We start from the raw sequence: 6908 nt of genomic DNA on the forward strand, positions 1-6908 counted from the left end.
ATAGTGTAGTGCAGCTTTCTTGTTCAAGTTACTGACCTCACTGCTTCTTTGTTTTCCGTATCGCTTGAATTTCAGCCATTGGGAATTTCTTATTCTTACTTTATTATTGTCACCATTAATACGACGTATATTGTTTTAATACAGTCTTTTAAATGCGCTCCGATAGCATCTGACTTCCCTTTTCTCCCTCTTATTACAGGTAGCGTAATTTGAGTAATGCTATCACAACTGCGACTATGCACGAGAGAGTGCAAAGTCCAGATGAGAAGCCCAGACGTGCTAAGTTTCGGAGAAACATGCTGGAATGAATCGATGCAGACAATGACTGCTTTAATTATGTTTGTTTTTCTGTCAAACAGTGTTTTTACATCTCCAGTAAAGCAAAGAGGCATAGCGTCTCGATCTGGGCGTCGAAAAACTCACATATCATGGCAGAGCAGAAAAGGTATACCCCGAAAGTGACTGTTGTTGCTTAATCCAAAATAGTTATTGGATCCTTCCTTTGCACTGAATCTACCACTCAGGGACCACTACGTACTCAGGGACTAGAAATTTCCATGTAAATATTTTAAATAATATTTTTGAGTTACTTAGTAATTTGTTTATAATAAGGAGATTATTTGTTGGATTAGTAACTGGACTAACGTGTTATTTGACTGAACCGGTTCTATCGGTCTGTGGAACCCATAGTACAAGGAACAAAAGAAGCAGCAGCAGCAGCAAAATTTTTAAGAATTCATTAAAAATGATTTTGTTTGTACAAACCTTTCATCGATGCCATAAAAATTAGGAAAATTATATCTAATACTGATGACGTGTTTCCACAGTTACAGAAATGGAAGAATACGATTTGAAGAAAATATTTACTAATTGCAACTTTGAACTTTTATGACACAGTTTTTCTTTTTCCATCATGTGTTCCAACTACATTGATAATATTATTTCACACTAAGAGCAATGTTTCTTGAATTACTTCCGAAATTTTGATGCTGCTGCTGAACCTCGTTGCTGAGGAAAATGTACCTTGCTGCTGAAAAACCTAGTTTTGAAAAACAAGCTTTTGAACGTTTAACAAAAGTTCTAACTGACCAGAATTAGCACGCACCAGGGTCATATGAATAGTTTTGTTCATCTTCTCTATTTGTTTTAAGTCGTATTTTGTGCTTCTTGGTACTTTGTAATAGCTTAGATATTGCTTTTTCTGGCTTCGGTATACGCCTCTGGTCCCAGGCTCATACAGGCCCATCGAGGCCTTACATCATCTTTTTCGCATCCACTAATTCTGGCTCCTTGCATCAAAATACCACACAGCATCATAAACTGACAAATTTAATACTTTAATACTGTAGCCAAGTTGTTTGACTTCGCTACAGAAGTTCTGCTGGGTAGCACTTACATATCCGCCATACAGTCCCGACCTCTCCCCACGCGGTTTCAATATTCCAGAATGAGATTTTCACTCTGCAGCGGAGAGTGCGCTGATATGAAACTTCCTGGCAGATTAAAACTGTGTGCTGGACCGAGAATCGAACTCGGGACCTTTGCCTTTGGCGGGCAAGTGCTCTACCAACTGAGCTACCCAAGCACGACTCACGCTCTGTCCTCGCAGCTTTACTTCCGCCAGTACCTCGTCTCCTACCTTCCAAACTTTACAGAAGCTCTCCTGGGAAAAGCAAAGGTCCCGAGTTCGAGTCTCCGTCCGGCACACAGTTTTAATCTGCCAGGAAGTTTCATATCAGCGCACACTCTGCTGCAGAGTAAAAATCTCATTCTGGAAACATCCCCCAGGCTGTGGCTAGGCCATGTCTCCGCAATATTCTTTCTTTCAGAAATGCGAGTCCTGCAAGGTTTGCAGGAGAGCTTCTGTGTAGTTTGTAAGGTAGGAGACGAGGTACTGGCGGAAGTAAAGCTGTGAGGACGATGCGTGATTCGTGCTTGGGTAGCTCAGTTGGTTGAGCATTTGCCTGTGAAAGGCAATGGTCTCGAGTCTCGGTCCGGCACACAGTTTTAATCTGTCAGGAAGTTTCGGTTTCTATTTATTGGAGACCTAAGGAAAGACATTCGCACGCCTGGGTACAGTTACGGTTCCGTTGGCAACTGCAAAAAATTTTCCAAGAAGGCAATGACCGTCTTGCCTCACAGTGGGATAAATGTAAGAACACTTATGGCGATAAACTGTGCCAATAGTTTTCTGAGCGTTAATGTCACACGTTGTACCGTGGACTTAGTACCTTTGGGGGCAATTATATGGATTGATATTCAAATGTTCTTTCAAATCAATTTTTCTTTGTCAATTCGTTTCCTGTTTAGACCAGTGTTATCCTATTCGCAATCAGCAGTACGCATGTGTTCAGTCAGTGCGAAACGTACCACTTGCCTACGTCAATTGGTATATTTTCTGTGAATTAATCACTGCAATTATTATTAAAACTAGAATCAGTCACTGTGAATATTATACGTCGCGAATCAATGCACATTCTTTCAGCAGAGAAGGTAAGTGTTGGACAGGACGCAACTGACAAAATGGTAGTGCTTCATTATACATAAAACATCATTATATGATGTCGTGTATATGTAAACTGTTATAACAGAGTGGGTTCAAATACCCATCGCACTGCTCGTCGCTATAAGCCACGTTGCCTTACAGAGATTTCATGTATGGCGAGATATTTGTTCGATTGCTCAGACGTACGTAGAATCAATTTATTTGCGCCATTTTCATTGAAAATCATTAAGCAAGTATTCCCTGTCTGAATAGTAATCCGAAACCAGTATACAGTCATATCGCATTATTAACTCGTATTCTGGAGGAAGCCGGTTCGAACCCGCATCCGACCATCCTGATTCACGTTTTCGTGATTTTCCTAAACGCTTAAGGCAAACGCTTGGCTGGTTCATTTCAAAGGGCACAGCCGCGTTTCTACTCTATCCTTCCCTAATGCGAGCTTGTGCTCTGTCTTTCACGACCCCTCCTCCTAATTACTAGTTCAATTATTGGGTCTAAACATTGTGTATGAGAAGGCACACCTTGCCGGCCGGAGTGGCCGAGCGGTTAAAGGCGCTACAGTCTGGAACCGCACGACCGCTACGGTCGCAGGTTCGAATCCTGCCTCGGGCATGGATGTATGTGATGTCCTTAGGTTAGTTAGGTTTAAGTAGTTCTAAGTTCTAGGGGACTTACGACCACAGCAGTTGAGTCCCATAGTGCTCAGAGCCATTTTTAGAAGGCACACCTTAGAATTTGGGGAACATCCACATTACTTTTACAGATAATCAGTTTTCAGAACCTAGAAAGCATCTTACACTGTATCCCTTTGTCTCTCTCTCTCTCTCTCTCGCTTTGACACCTTCCCTGCCTCCCAATCTCTCTGTCCCTGTTTCAGCCCCTCGGTTTCTCCCTGGTGCGCATCGCCGCCTTCCTTGCTGCGTGTGTTTCTGTTTACGCCGGCGCCCACCGGCGGCGCGCCAGGCCCCACTCAGCGGTCTTCCGTGGCGCGCCCTGCGCCTTTCACTCCCACGTCAGCCATCTACCGCCCCCTACTCTGCCCTGAGTGGTCTCTTGAGTTCAGACGAGCTTACGTCTTATTCCGTAGAGGCATCAGTCTGAAGTTCCTACTTGTAGTCTCCGTACACGCTAATTGTACATCTCATAGAGGAAAGTGAAATTTACCATTTGTCACAATATGTCAGAACGAAAAGCTCCTAAGAACTGCTATATTTCAAGGTAAGAATACAAAATATACCTGTTGTCCAGTAACTTCCCATTCCATTCTCAGTTGGAGAGTAGGGAGTCTGGTACCTTGTGTTGGATGTCATTAAAATGACGCCTGGACGGTACCACCAGGAGGTGACGTAATAAATATTTATCTCCAGGAAACTAGTTTTAGTCTAGTTGCCATCTTCAAGCTATGCATTAATACTAAATAAAGTTCAAAGACGTCTGCTTGGTGTGAACTGCATAATTGTTTTCAGTATCAGTGCGTGTTGCAGATCCTGCAAGTAAGATCAATTATGTAGCTGATACTGAGGAATAGTCCTTGAAACTGACGTAGAGTTAATTAGTGGCTGGAAGATGGTTACAGGACTGAAAACAGTTTGCTGGAAATAAATGTCGTTTACTACCATTTTTGGTGGTTTCACGACGCCGTTCTTCAGATGCGCTGAAAGTGTGTAGCATTGTTGACAAATAGTACAAGAGACTATTATTATAGTTTCTTCTTTATGTTCTCAGAGGGGCCGATATGCAGGGGCTTCAGAATGGTCATAGAATTCATATTTTTACGATGTTCAGATTTTCCAGTATTTCTGTCACTCACATCTACATCTACATCTACGTGATTAGTCTGCTATTCACAATAAAGTGCCTGGTGGAGGGTTCAATGAACCACCGTCGACTGTCTCTCTACCGTTGCGCTCTCGAACGGCACGCGGGAAAAACGAGCACTTGAATTTTTCTGTGCGAGCATTGATTTCTCTTATCGTGATGATCAATTCTCCCTATGTAGGTGGTTACCAACAGAATGTTTTTGCACTCGGAGGAGAAAACTTGTGACTGAAATTTCATGAGAAGATCCCTTCGCAACGAAAAACGCCTTTCTTTTAATGATCGCCACTCCAGTTCACGTATCATGTCTGTGACACTATCTCCCATATTTCGCGATAATACAAAACGAGCTGCCCTTCATTTTACGTTTTCGATGTCATCCATCAGTCCTACCTGATGCGGATCCCACACCGCACAGCAACACTCCAGAATAGGGCGGACAAGCGTGGTGTAAGCAGTCTCTTTAGTAGACCTGTTGCACCTTCTAAGTGTTCTGCCAATGAATCGCAGTCTTTGGTTTGCTCTACCCACAATATTATCTATGTGATCCTTAGAATTTAGGTTATTTGTAATTGTAATCCCTAAGTATTTAGCTGAATTTAGAGCCTTCAGATTTGTGTGACTTATCGCGTAATCAAAATTTAGCCGATTTATTTAATACTCATGTGAATAACTTCACACTTTTTTTTATTCAGGGTCAATTGCCACTTTTCACACCATACAGATATCTTGTATAAATCATTTGCAAGTCGTTTTGATCATCTGATGATTTTACATGACGGTAAATGACAGAATCATCTTCAAACAATCTAAGACGGCTACTCAGATTGTCTCCTATCTCGTTGATACAGATCAGGAACAACAGGGAGCCTGTAACACATCCTTGGGGAACGCCGGATATTACTTCTGTTTTACTCGATGACTTCCGTCTGTTACTACGAATTGTGACCTTTCTGACAGGAAATCACGAATTCAGTCCCACAACTGAAGCGATACTCTGTAGGCACGCAGTTTGGTTAGAAGGCGCTTATGAGGAGCGGTGTCGAAAGCCTTCTGGAAATCTAAAAATATGGAATCAATTTGACATCCCCTGTCGATAGCACTTATTACTTCAGGAGTATAAGGAGCTAGTTGCGTTTCGCAAGAACGATATTTTCTGAATTCGTGCTGACTATGTGTCAATAAATTGTTTTCTTCGAGGTACTTCATAATGTTAGAATACAGTATATGTTCCAAAACCCTACTGCAAATCGACGTTAGTGATATAGGCCTGTAATTCAGCGAATCACTCCTACTTCCCTTTTTGGTTATTGGTGTGACTTGACCAATTTTCCAGTCTTTAGGTACGGATCTTTCTGTGAGCGAGTGGTTGTATATAATTGCCAAATATGGAGCTATTTTATCAGCATACTCTGAGAGGAACCTGACTGGGGCCGGCCTGGGTGGCCGAGCGGTTCTAGGCGCTACAGTCTGGAACCGCGAGATCGCTACAGTCGCAGGTTCGAATCCTGCCTCGGGCATGGCTGTGTGTGATGTCCTTAGGTTAGTTAGGTTTAAGTAGTTTTAAGTTCTCGGGGACTGATGACCTTAGAAGTTAAGTTCCATACTGCTCACAGCCATTTGAACCATTTTGTGAACCTGACTGGTATACAGTCTGGACCGGAGGCCTTGCCTTTATTTAGTGATTTAAGCTACTTTGTTACACCGAGGATACCTGCTTCAATGTTTCTCATCTTGGCAGTTGTTCTTGATTGGAATTCAAGAATATTTACTTCATCTTCTTTAGTGAAGTAGTTTCGGAAAACCGTGTTTAATAACTCTGCTTTAGGGGCACTGTCAAGCTTCTCAAACAAGCTTCTAACCTAGCGCCCTATATTTCCTGTTTGAGTCCTGTATCAACAATTTGTCTTATATGGTGTGGATCCTATAAACGTGGGCAAAATTTCAGTTTGGACCACAGAAGTATTTCTTTCTTTCGAACACGTATCACTGCGTCACTTGGAAGCTAAAAGAAACTTTACGAATTACCTGGTCATACGTTGAAAAACATTTCTTAGCATCTAGTTTGGTTTTAAAGCCATCAAAATACTAAGTTGTAAAGATAATTTATGGACACTCTGAAGCTTAGTAGGTATCTCGAAGTGCGATAAAGTGCCAGAGTGTATCGAAGCTCATAGAATAATCTTATCTGGTGGTATCGTCTCATCTGAAATTGTTATAATAGTTGCGGCCTTCACGAAAATTATGTTGTTCTTGTATCTGTAACATTCTCATTCTGTCTAATAAGGTCTTTCAGAAACGTAACAGGACGTCTGTGATTTACTAAATTCACCTATTCTAGTTCGACATCGAGCCAATAGTTATCAGATGCGATTTCGGAAGAATGCACTTGACAACAACGTACTGGCCTATATAGGTCACATACGTTCTTGTTTATACAAAATGAATTGTTTATAGCGTGTGATGAATTTTCGCAGACCTTGCTTGAGAATTCGTCTGTAACATTAACGACAGTAGTTGTCTACAGATCATCTGTGGTTAGAATTAACTGAAACTGAATTCTATGGACATATTTCGCGGTGGG

General features: G+C 41.8%; 1 non-coding gene across 1 annotated transcript; it reads right to left on the reverse strand.

The window, feature by feature from the left end:
* Positions 1-1511: 1511 nt before the first annotated feature.
* Positions 1512-1586, reverse strand: Trnaw-cca. The gene has a single exon. It is a non-coding gene; the product is annotated as a tRNA-Trp (tRNA).
* Positions 1587-6908: the final 5322 nt, after the last annotated feature.

Source organism: Schistocerca piceifrons, chromosome 1 (genome assembly GCF_021461385.2).
Source record: "Schistocerca piceifrons isolate TAMUIC-IGC-003096 chromosome 1, iqSchPice1.1, whole genome shotgun sequence".
NCBI classification, from domain to species: Eukaryota; Metazoa; Arthropoda; class Insecta; order Orthoptera; family Acrididae; genus Schistocerca; species Schistocerca piceifrons.